The 12,346-nt window shown below is 48.0% G+C and overlaps 1 protein-coding gene across 4 annotated transcripts in view; it reads right to left on the minus strand.

Moving 5' to 3' along the window:
• Positions 1-12,346, minus strand: part of NEXMIF (neurite extension and migration factor) — a 166,502-nt gene that overhangs the window by 39,660 nt on the left and 114,496 nt on the right. For 3 of the 4 annotated variants that reach the window (XM_049827620.1, XM_049827618.1, XM_049827621.1), the window contains exon 2: positions 11,080-11,214. The exons of the other annotated variant lie outside the window; for it this stretch is intronic. The gene's annotated coding sequence lies outside the window, so the exon portion shown is untranslated. The remainder of the gene's footprint in view (positions 1-11,079; positions 11,215-12,346) is intronic. 4 annotated transcript variants of the gene reach the window in all.

Consider the following 12,346-nt stretch of genomic DNA (forward strand, 5'->3'; position numbering starts at 1 on the left):
AATTTACTTCTCTTGCTCTTGGGAGAAGAGAGGAAATAAAATTCCTGGGGTAACAACATTTAAAAACAGATGCAGAGAAAGAGTTTGAGGGTGAGAAGTAGGGCTGGGACCGCAACATGATGACAGGAGCACCTCACTTCTAGCTCAGATCTGGACCCAGATCAGTAGCGAGCCAAGAATTTCCTGATAGATGGTTTATTGCTAAGCCTGTTTTTGAGCCTGCCGTAGACATCAGCAGCATGATAGCCTCCCACTTGACAGTACAACAGAAATGACAACACCTAAGCAGAGACTGAAATTGCTGTCTGCATTTAAAGGTGGTCCTGTCTGAACAAAAATTTGTAAATAAATTTGCACCACCTGGGTTAAGTTCTCTGGGTGAGCTTCAGGGTTGTCAATGTAAGACCCATCAACCACACTAACTTCACATCATCATTATTATACGTCAATAATGTATATACGTATTCCCAAAGAAGAAACACATACAGACGTCACGATGATATAATCCTAAATTCAGTTTGATGCAGCAATGGGGGAGAAGGTCAGAGTGGGCAGAAAGGTTACAAGGGTGAGGTCACAGGCTTACTCAATAAGCCTTCATAACACCAGATATGTCTCCTGCTCTTTTATACCGTCACTTCTTGCAGACAAGATCTTAGAGAAGAGTTTAAGGAGGATCTGTAGGCACCAAAGATACTCCTGCAGGACCCTGCTCAAACCACTCTCAGCATAACACAGGATTAGGCTTGCAAGCATCAGAAAGACGCAGCCAGGATATTCCCCGGGAGATGCAACGGGTGGTAGAGAGGCAGAGACTGCAGGACCAAGGACCGTTGGGCAAGGGCAGGAAGGAAGAACCCTAGAAGAAGAGTGAATTCAGGCAGATTTCCACAAGAATTTGAAAACTGGCTAAGAGGGCGTCAGGGGACTGAGGACAAATCTGCTCTAGTTGCTTAGCTGGGTCCTTGGCATCTCCCAGAGACAGATCATCGCATTGAACTGGGCCACTTCGCGGTGGGGAGGTTCTGAGATGGGTCATCTTGCAAAGTGAGATCCAGCCAAGTCCTACCCCAGAGTCAGCCTCCTGGCAACACCAAAGAACAGGCCTAGAGGAACAGAGTGCTTGTGTTGCTCTTCCACCCTCAGAGCTCAATTCGGGGAGGATGATCTTATGACAAGATTGATGAATCCTGATATAGCAGCACTCGAGATAAATGTTGCTTCAGAAGGGCTCTTGTGTGAGTATTTGGAGTGAAGAGGAGTTTGGGAGGGACGGATGACGAACAAGAAACAAAGAAACATCACCAGCTGTTGGAAGCGCTGTACCACCTTTTGTGCAAACACACCTTTCCCAGGGTGATACTTAAAACTACCTTCAAAATTATTTCCCATTTCCAAACCCTCTTCCTGTAGCACTTGCAAAAGCCTTTGCATCTGCACAGGAAACAGCTACGGATGAGATACAAAGAGAGTTCCCGTGTAATTTGCTCAAATGCGTTCCTGCGGCCAGGCAGCCCCGGGTAAGAGGCATCCAAAGCAGCTTTCGTCTCCATGCCCACGGAGGCGAGCACACCTCCCTCAGCCCCGTGGAGCTCAGCGCTGCGCTCGCCTCCTTCCCGCGAGCCCCAGGCGCTTCGGAGGGATGCGCTCTGAAATCCGGGGCATCGCAAACCTCACGCTGCTGCCGACCTGCCAGTACCCTGGGACGTTACGACGATTAAACGCCTCCAGGAAGACCACAACGGGCTACATCTCCGAAATGCCTCTAGTTAGACCACAACCACGTCAACAGAAAAACAATCAACCCGATGCCTCTCGAGACAAAGCGCTGCACGGCGCGTCAGCGCGAGCGCCGGAGGCTCGCATCTGCGAAGGGCTGGCGGCGCGCAGCCCGGAGCGAAACCCAATCCCCACAAAGCCAAGAGCTGGCGAGGAGCTGAGGACACCACTGCATCGTTTGAGCAGGATACACAATCTAGGACACGGATCCATAGACAACAGCTTCTTCAAGGACCCGATTCCCATAATCACGTAGTTTTTAATTTCCACGTTGACTTGACTTAAAAAAAAAAAAACAACAAAAAAAACAAAAAAGCAAACCACACAAAAGAGTATTCCCCCATCCTTCGGCCAGTTAAAATCCCGTAAAGCCTCCTAGCTCTGGCTGGCGCAATGGACAGTATCATGAAGGGGAGGGAATGTTTATAAAACGTTTTTAAACAATTCAATTTTAAAGCAATTTGTGCGCAGCAGCAGTAGGCAGTCTTGACTGCAGCAAACAGACAGCAGGCTGGATCAATTGCAGGGTGGAGGTGGGTGCAGGAAAGCAGGAGCAGCAGACTGTGGCATTGAGGCTAATAGCTTTGTAGCAATTTATTCAGTGAGAAATACTGCATAGAGCGACAAGGGGGTCTGCGTAGAAAGTAGGCAGAGTATGGCAATGCCTGGGAGGGAGACGGTCCCCGACTCCAGAGTGGCCGAGAGGATCGATACCAAACACTCCATGAAAAGCAGGAAACTCTTCTTCCCTTACAAAAAATAAATAAATGACAATTAACGGATCCAACCAGGCCGTCTGCAAAAAAAAAATAATGGCGTTGAAGAAACATCACACAAAAAACCCCCAGCAAGATAAAAGCTTCAGCGCTGTCACAGCATTGCTCTTGGTACAGTCCTTCCTTGCAGTCTGCACCCTCGGGGGATCGTGGCCCTGCCACCTCATCCCGAAACAAAATCCTGTTGCCAGCGATGGGGACGGGCTCTTCATCTTGTGCACCGATGACAAGGGAAACCCCACGGAATAATTTCCAACCCCTTCCCCAGCTTGGTCCCACATCACCTCTTCAGCAGCAAAGCTTTACCTGGAGACATGCCACAATGTCCCCTCTCCCTGGTGGCCTTCATCCATGCTTCGGATGAATATTTAAGGAATGGACAGGGAGAGCTAATTTTGGGATAGAACAAAGGGAAATGGCTTTATGGAACTCGATTTTGACAAACGAGAAAAAAAATTGCATTTGATCATTATGCGTGTCCTGTGATGCAAGCTCAAGAGCTCTGGATCTCCTTGCAGACAAAATTTGCTCCGAGTTGCTCCTGCTGGTGTTTGCAGCCCAAGGATAATGCGATGCTCTTTCCACATCACGCTATCTCCATGCCCAAGCACATATGGTCTGGCTAAATAAGAAGCCTTGGAAAGGCTGTCAACAAGACTAGAGGAAGGTGTGCATCTGTGCAGAAACATATGCATGCCCCAGCACCGCACAGTGAGCCACAAAAAGGATGCTCATGCCCAGAATCCCACCAAATCCAGCAGAACTGCGGTGCAGGACCAGTGACACTGCTGCTGCCACTTTCACAAACCCTTCCCCTCGCTTCCTTTGTGCTGCATGACTGAAAACCCATCAGTCGGCTTCCAAGGAGCCTCTTGCCAGGGCATCTAAAGATGATGCTCCCTCTAAATTCAACCAGCACAGGCTTTCAGAGCATTGGTGCTCCAGCCCTCATTTGTATACCCACTTACGTGTTTGCTTGAAAGTATGTGCTTTATGTTCATCTACAAAAATCTCCCCCATGGTACTAAAAGCAATGGAATAATCTACTATTTCAACTTGCATCCCTTAGAGAATTCTGCAGTTTAAAAAAAAAAAAAGAGAAAGAAAAAAACCTGGTTGAATTTGATTAAACCTTTGGAAACTCTCCAATATTTCCAGTTATTCCATCTGTAGAAACACTCTACTGGCACTTGGCACATTTATAGCATTAACTGCCTTCTAAATCAGCAGCAGTTCTGCCTAACAATTTGGCATTTGCACATTGCCTTGTAAATTACCCACCTTACATCTCTGGGTACGAGGACTGTCCCCTCCAAAAAGCCTATTACTGCCTTGTAGAAATTCTTCAGGAAGAAAACATCTTCTTATGGGCTTGTCTCTTGACAAAAAGAGGGGGGGAAATGGCATTCAGTGGGCACGGTATTAACACTGTGGCTCATGGTGTTACTATGGCAGTAAAATGAAACCCAATGCAACCAGCTGGTTGCTATACTGCTATTAGAGCCTCTTTTCTGTTTTTGACCTTTCTAGAACTCTCCGAAAGGCATTAATCTGTTCAAAATCCATCCAGGATCTAAAGTGCGACGCAAGGTGAAGGTGTTGGCGAAGCAGTCTTCCCGGCGGGCACCGTGTAGGGAACAATTACGATTCCGCCGGCGAGGATTTGCTTGCTTTTTTTGTGCTACCGCACCGCAAAGTCAGGAACCAGGCTAGGAACGGCTGCAGCTCCAAATCAAGCCACAAAGCAGCAGGAAACCACTCAGCAATATCAGCAGCGATTTGTGCATTTCTTGGTTGAAAACAAAGAGCGGAGAAGGTCGGCATTATTACCTCCCCGCTTCCAAGTCGCCTCTCCTCTTTTGTCTACCGAAAGCGTTGGAGGCAAAAATCCTCCCCTTCCCAAAAAGCTCCCGGCTCCAAGCTCTTTTGAAAACCCTTTCTCCTGATCTTTATCCACACCTGACCCCCTCTTTTTATGCCTCCCCATCGACAAAGTGTAGGAAAATCACCAAATTAAGCGTCCAGCTCGTGCCCTCCTGTGGAACAGTCCTCTCCCTTGCCTGCATCTCAGACCTTGTTTTCTGCTGCTGAGCTGTGCTCTGGTTAGCTGGTCCTTCCTAGCATGGATTTGGTCTACAGACTGTAGGGGGGAGGGATAAAAAAAAAAAAAAAAAAAAAAAAAAAAAAAAAAAAAGGGAAGAAGAGGACAAGGCAAAAAAGAAAAGAAACATATTGAGTTAACTCTCCTCCTGCTGCCTTTTGCTTCTAAAATATGCCTTATTGATTTTTATATGTATTATGACCCCGTAGCGTTAGAAATCTACGGTCACCTGAGGACTTTGAGACGGTCACCGTGCCATGTGTCATGACCGCTTGGAATTTGACAGCAAGACAAGGGCTGGCCATGATTGTCAGGGCTAAAAAGGAATTTCTTACTTCTTGTTTTGCAGGCAGAGACCCGACATGTGGAGCTGAACTGCTCCGATCCTGTCCCACAACAAGTAGTAGTGACTCAAACTGGCTTACTCATTCTCACTCTTTTGGAATTGGTGACTTAGTTAATGCTCCCCATGCTAACATGTAAAAAACGGCATTTTTTTCCTCTTCCTTTGTATTCTATACTCTTCCCTTGCTTGGTGCATTTCTTCTTTTAACTCCAAGGAGGAATGATTTCCCTTGGCTGCAGTCAACTGCAAAGAGCGACCCGCAGCAGCAAGGACCCACAATCATCTTCACCCATTTTTAATCAGTTCATCAAGTGGAGCCCGGTCCTGTCCCATGTCCCACCACATATCACAAGATCCCGTGCCGTGGCCATAAGCCCAGGGTTGTGGGTGCTGAGGCACCTATAATTCCCCACTAAGTAGCTTAACCCCTCCTCTGCAAGGGGCTGGCGGGGGCTCGGTGTCACTGGGACACCAAAGGATGCTGTTGCCCCCAGAACTTGACAATATATCCCAGCGCCAGCGTGTCCCTCGTGCCTCTGGGCGAGGTGCAGGGGCTCTCGTAACGCACCTGCGATGCTCCAGCACTGCCCCAGCACAGCGGGGCTGGAGCAGGAAAAAGGATGGTCTGAGATGGGCTCAGCTAAACGCTCCCGCAACCAGGGCTGCGAGAGCACGGCAGGCACTGGTCTCTGAGACCACCGAGAAAACAGACGAGTCTCAACTCCGTGGCTGCTCTGCGCTTGATGAAAATGTCTGCTCCCTCACACACACAAAAATTTTTTAAAAAAAAAAATATAAAAAAAAATACAACTCTCCCTGCAGCCAGCGATGCATACTAGATGACTGCCTTCTCAACATGAGAGCAAAAGGGCAAATGAATCACATTACACTCCATGAATAAAAACAGTCTTAATGCAACAGCGACTTAATGATTTCATTTTCAATGCACTAGACAGTTTGGCCTCATTTGCAGAGGTGCTGAGCACCCCCGAGTCCCACTTCAGCTAATGGGGACGGCAGGCACTTCGCGCCTCGGGACTCTCCCCTGAGCCCCGTACGCACCTCGGAAATTCTCCCACCCGGCAAGGAGGCTTTCCCCGAGGTTTGTGAAATTAAAAGCTGATAGCAGGGATGAGCCTGGGCCAAAGACCGCAGATCTCGACCTGCTGCACCCGGATCTGTCCTAGGGAAGGTGGGATTAGGGTTTGCAGCTCTGTTTGAACTGCGCTTTTATTTCCCACATAATGAGGAGGAACCAAGCACTGCCCGCGATGGTGCCCAGGCAGCCCCAGTGATCGGCCGAGAGCAAGCCCTGCGCTCGCGGGGCTGTTTGCCATCGGTGCCAAGAGGCAACCGCGGCGTTTGCCTGGCCCAACTCTGCATATCCCCTAGGCACAAGTCGAAGGGGACGGCGGTACGAGCCACCTGAAATGGAGAAAACGGCATTTCCAAACCACCCCCTTAGCAAGGTGCTCACGGAGCGCTTCTGGAAAAGCATGGAGTGGAGGGAACAAACCCAAAGACCGCTGTCGCTGCATTATTGGAAAGGGGCTTCTGCAGCAGACCAAAGCCAGCCAAGCCGCAACAGCGGCACACGTGCAGATTCTGAATAAACTCTGCTTGGACCCTCTCGGGGTGCCAAACATGCCGCCACCCCTTCCCGAGCTTTTTGGACTCCCTATGGCGCTTAAAACAACTCCTGTACCCGCTTTCTTTGGTAAACCTTGCTGTTTTCTTTTAAACATGCTCCTGCACCGGCAGCATTTCTCCAAGCAAGCCTCGGTGTCCACGTCCCCATCACAGCCAACGCGCCGGCGGCGCAGACGGTGCGAGCTGCACCCCGGCCTTGGCACCATCCTACTTGGGAGGAATTAAAAAAAAAACAAAAAAAAGACCTTCACTATTTTTCTGTGTCTGTTTGGAAAATACATCCCAGGACAACCTCTCCAAAACAACATCAGTCCTCCAGCAAACAAAAAGAAGTCAAACGCAAACTATTTCTTGCCAAAACCTCTTCCTTCATTGTAAAGTACTGTTTAATTTTATCCCTTAGGCATCTATTATCTCATAGCCCATATTATTTTTCCAGCTATTACTGCTTAATTTTCCCCATCCAAAAAGTACGTACAGACACAAGCCAATTTCCGTCTTGGCATAATTATTTATGAGAAACAAACAGCTGTTTAACTGGGGTCCCAACAAATAGATGGTGAATCGATGCTTCTCATCTCTTCATTAGCTTCCCGCAAGAAACCGGATGCCGCCGCGCGTCCCCTGCCGCCGAGCATCGTCACCCTCCCCGCCGCGGCCGCTAACGAGCAGGGACCCTCGCTGATCGGGGGGACCTTGCAGAGGCGGGGAGGAGAAGCCGGAGGAGATCCACCGGAGCCCCTCGTTTACAAACTCACGCTGCGGTGGAAATAAGGGCCTACGCTGAGCATAAACATTTCTTTTTTTTTTTTCTTTAAATAAAAGCTGCTGAATTTTAATCAGAGCTTAAAATAAAAAGTAAAAACCATGGCTAATGGAATATGCTTATCAAAATGCTTGGACTGCTTCTCTTTTCCCATTTCTGGTAGAATTTGTTCGTTTTATTGCTTGTTGGTTTTGTTGGCTTTCTTTTTTACCAGCAGAGCTTCTGTGGGGTCTGAAAGTTTTTTGCAGAATGCTACCACTGGCCACATAAGTAAGCGTAGGACCTTCTCAAGGTACAAAGTCTGTAACCCTCATTTTACAGAGACCGTGGCAATGTGATTGCCTGCGCAGTAGCCGGCGTCAGCCGGCACAGGAGCCACAACTGACCAAGGTGGAGGTTTGCAGAACAGACCCCAGGAAACAATCTCTGCTTCCCAGACTATAGCACAGGACAGAGAATGGCAAACAAGCTTAGAAAGTCAGATTAAAAAAAAAAAAAAAAAAAAAACCAAAAAAAAACCAAAAAACAACCGAAGCAATTAAGGAATACGCAAAATATTGTAAAGGCATACAAGAAACTACCCAGAGTTACTAGCAAAAGTTGCGAAAGACAAGGTGTGTCTGTATATCTGTGTGCGTGAGATGGACAGAAAGCTGGGTGCCGATTCTGGTCTGCATTCCCGTATTTTCTGTGCAGAAGTATGGAATTCAGCCTAATTCTAGTTTGGATTAAACATTTGCTGAACCACTGCTAACATTATTTTCCCTTAACACGCAGCTATTTATGGTAACATTGCGGTACTCGCTGCTTGTGGAGTTTACTTTTCATGTTGTGAAGCGCCCGCGTGTGCAAGGCTTCCCCGATGAGCGGTCAGAAGGGGATTTGTGATAACGGAGGGGAAAGAGAAAATGTTTCTTAGGGACCACGCAAGAGCCTAAAAAGGCCCGGCACCTGGGTACGGGGTAGAGCATCTCCCACCGCTGCCCCGTCCCAGCAGGCAGTCTCAGCTGGGAGCCCTTTGGGGACGGAGCCCACGTTGGACACGGGGACGGCAGCAGGCCTTTTCAGCCCAACTCCTCACGCCAGCCTGCCACGCGCAACTCAAGAGGGATTTCTTCTGCTCTCCTTCATTTTAATACTTTATTCACGCTTCCGACAAAAGGCATCGCTAACGTTTCCGTTTCTGCCATCCATCCCGGCTTTAGATGGTCAATTAAAAAAAGAAAAAGCTCCAAAAGCAGTTGCAAGCATCAGTGCTTTGCAACACTCTCGTCTTGTCCAGTGGGTGTTACCACGGCAAATAGAAATTGCAAGCAGAGGCCGAACGGCAATGAGTCAGGAAGGCAGAAAGGCGTGAAAACAAAATGAATGGAAAGGCAATAAACCCGCAATATTTCACCATCGGTACTGAGTTCCTGGATAACCTCCATCTATCAGCGTTATCAGTGCCTGGGAGCTCACCGGAGCTGTACTTACAGTACATTAGTGACACTGGCAGAGAAGAGGCTGTGGCCACGCAGGTGCATCACCGTGACACGGGCTGAGGCTACCACGAGATGTGTGGCAAGGGCAATGGCGATCCACCGTCTCCAGCACCTCGGGATCCTCCTCCAGAACGAAGAGAAAAGCACTCAAGCTTTTACCAGCGTCCCACGTGAAGCAAAGGAGAAAACCGATGGAGCAATCCCAGGCAGCAAGATGCCCCGGTCCAGGAAAGGGATTGATGGTGGATGCACGTGCTAAAATGCCGTCCTGCTCGGGGACCCTGACTGTGACGGAGGAAAAAGGCTCAGACACCTTGGGTGTAACTCCAGCAGCAAACCAGGTGTACTGCTTAAGGAATAGAAACCTGAGAAATATGTTTAAAAAGGAAAATTGTTCCCTGTAAAAAGCTGGAGAACAATTCAAGGAATCAACTCAGGAAAAGGAGAACCTTTTCCAGTCACCCCCAAAAAACACCAGTGCCCCTTCATTTGCCATTTCTCATGAAGGCACAAAGCGTAGCAGCTCCTGTTTGGGGTAATGACAGGCAACCTCCCTTTCTCTGTATCTACAAAGAGATTATAAAAACATTACTAGGAAACGGAGGACGGGGACTACCTCAATGCTTTATTTTCCAGAGCACCAAGTCCAAAATACCCTGCCAGTCCACTTTTAGAAACAACCACTTATTTTTCACTCCTGTGCATAACGATCTAGACAGCTGCCTGCAACTCCTGCCCGCCGCTGCCCATCCCTCGCGGCATCCCGGCCACGGCGGCAGGAGACCCAGCCACGCTTCCAGCGCAAAAAGCAGTTGCGTAGGGGCTTTGCCTGCAAGTCAGGCTCACAGCATTACGCAGAGAGCTGGCACCCCCCTGAAAAAACGGGGCTCTGCGTCCCCCTCGACGACCTACAGCTTGGACAGAGGTTGGGGCCCCCTGTCCAGGCTGCCAAAAAAATCACCACGCTCTCCCCAAAGGGAAGATAATTCCCCATTAGCTTTGCAGAAAACTCAGGCAGCCAGCAAGAAGAAAGCTTTTTAAAGAGATATAAAAACAGGATTTTTGTATTGAAACACATGCCACAGATGGTGTAGCAGACGAGGATTAATTCATGAATCATATTTCTTAAATGATACAATCTCTCTTTTCACTTCCATACTTTCCCTTTTTGACTCAGAAGCAGGGATTTAAGATGCCCTTCCCAGATATGAATTTTGCATGAACAAACATTGCAGGGGTAAAAAAAAAAAAAAAAAAAGCAGCAATAAACCAGAAAACCCAGATGTTTAAAGCTAAGTTCTCAAATGTAAGCGAATGCATATCCTGTCCATCTATGAAAGAACATGTGTGGAAATGCAATATATGCAGGCACAGATCTGGGACTGGGGTGGGAAAACGCATTCCCTAACATTTGGAGATTACTAATGCTTCAGCTAGGGTTCTGAATTTCACAAAAGCTGATTTTATATCTCCTATCTTATTTGCCACCCTCACAGCAAGAGAAAAGCCTTAAGGCAAACATTTCCACCGAGAGGCCCTCCTCGCTCTGCCGTTCGGGTTTGTCCCTCCTCCAGCCCCCATCAACGCTTTCCTTTGGAAAATCCTGGTGCAGGCACCTTCAGGTCGCTCTCCAGGAAAAGCTCGCGGAGCCCACAAAACCAAGGGGATTGCAGAAAGCAACAGCAAGCCAAAACATTCTGTACCACACAAACAGATCAAGCGTAGCTTGCTACCATAGCTGAGTAATGTTTTAAGTGGAAAAAAGAGAAGGAAATGACAAAAGAGCTCTTCAACAGCAGAAGACACCAAACTCCCAGCTCCTTCTCAACTGGAAAGCTCTTTCAGACCAGCCAAACCCATGCAAAGCCCACGACCACGCGCCTGTGCAGAATCACCACTTCCACCCAGGCATGGGTACAGATCAAACCAGGGCGAGAAGAAATAGTACCAACATTCAAAGCTCCCAGCACGCTGCCCTTCTGGGCACTTTCTCACCTACAAAAGGTGCTGCTATACCTCCCTTTCATCACCAAATCAGCATTTCAGTCATTTTTTCCACTTTGCACATAAAGCACCTGTGTCTGTGCTTAACTGCTTCTTTATACAGCCTTGCACCTACTATTGTAGCTTTACACATGAAGCTTCAAGTTAGAATAAGGGTGAAAAAAATTACTTACCCTTAAATTATTTCAACCTTTCCCTGCTTTGTGTATGACGTGGGCTTCTCTTTTGGTTACTATTTCCAGATTTGGTCTTTGGGTAGGTGAATGGAAGAGGAGAATGAAAGGAGTTGTATTTGATGACGATGAAGACTGTAAAATAAAGAGAAGCACTTTAGTGCAGAACAGTCCTCTCTATACATACATATCAGATTAAATTAAATTAAATTAGTGACACCTACATAAATGCTTCCTACTGTTTTTATGCACACATACAAATATCACAACCGTCAAGGAGAATGCAGCTGTCAATGATACAGCGGGGGGGGGGGAAAGAGCAATTTCTAAAATGGAAGGAAAAAAAAAATAAATCTAGCATAACAACCAGCATCTGAACAGCAGTAAAGGGCTTCCACTGGTTTGCAGGAGGGCAGGCAGGCCGCGAGGCAGCTGCCCAAACCGGGCTGCCTGCGAAACCAAAATGGGTCGAGACTACATGGGAGCACCTGGAAAGGGCTTGAGCAGAGGACGGGGTGGAAGGAGCACGGGTAGCAAAACCGCAGCAGCAAACCTGACAAACACTCTTTTGCTTCCCCAAATATTCCATCAGCTCAACTGCTTTTGAGAAAGCAAGGAAGGAGCCGAGAGCTTTGGGAAACACAATTCACCCATACCCTGTAACGACGAAAGGACTCTTAGCACAGGAAGGAATTAATAATTTGGTCACCGTACCAGCAAGTACCCCCCTAAAAACCCGATTAATCTCCCACCATCTGCTTTAATAGCAGAATTTCTGCTAAGTGGTTTTCCCCTACACAGACCCACATATACATGTAAACACACAAACAAACCATTTGGCTTCCCGCAGTCACGGGGTACGCAGCTGCTCGGAGAAGGGCTCGGTGCCTTTGACACGATGCCAAGGTTGAATTCCTGCCATCCCATTTACTCCTACACCTCTCCCCCAGCCGACTCCGTGCCCCGCTCCCGCACGGACTCTTTAAGGCTGCCGACTCATCAGGTGAAGCACCTTGGGTTACTTCCCCTCCGCTTGCCTCCCCAAATCACTGTCCGTTTAGCACGGCAGGTTGAGATCCTTAAAACGCAATTTCATTGTAACTAACTGGAAAAAAAAGAACGAAGATGAAAGGAACGGACTTCCGCGCTATTATTTTTCTCATGACAACTCCTCCATCTTCTGTATGCAACTGGCACCTCCAGCACCGTAAGACCCAGCCCAGACACCGAAAGCACCCCCAAAAAAGTGTATTTACAAAATTACTTA

This window comes from Accipiter gentilis, chromosome 24 (genome assembly GCF_929443795.1).
Source record: "Accipiter gentilis chromosome 24, bAccGen1.1, whole genome shotgun sequence".
In the NCBI taxonomy this organism is placed as follows: Eukaryota; Metazoa; Chordata; class Aves; order Accipitriformes; family Accipitridae; genus Astur; species Astur gentilis.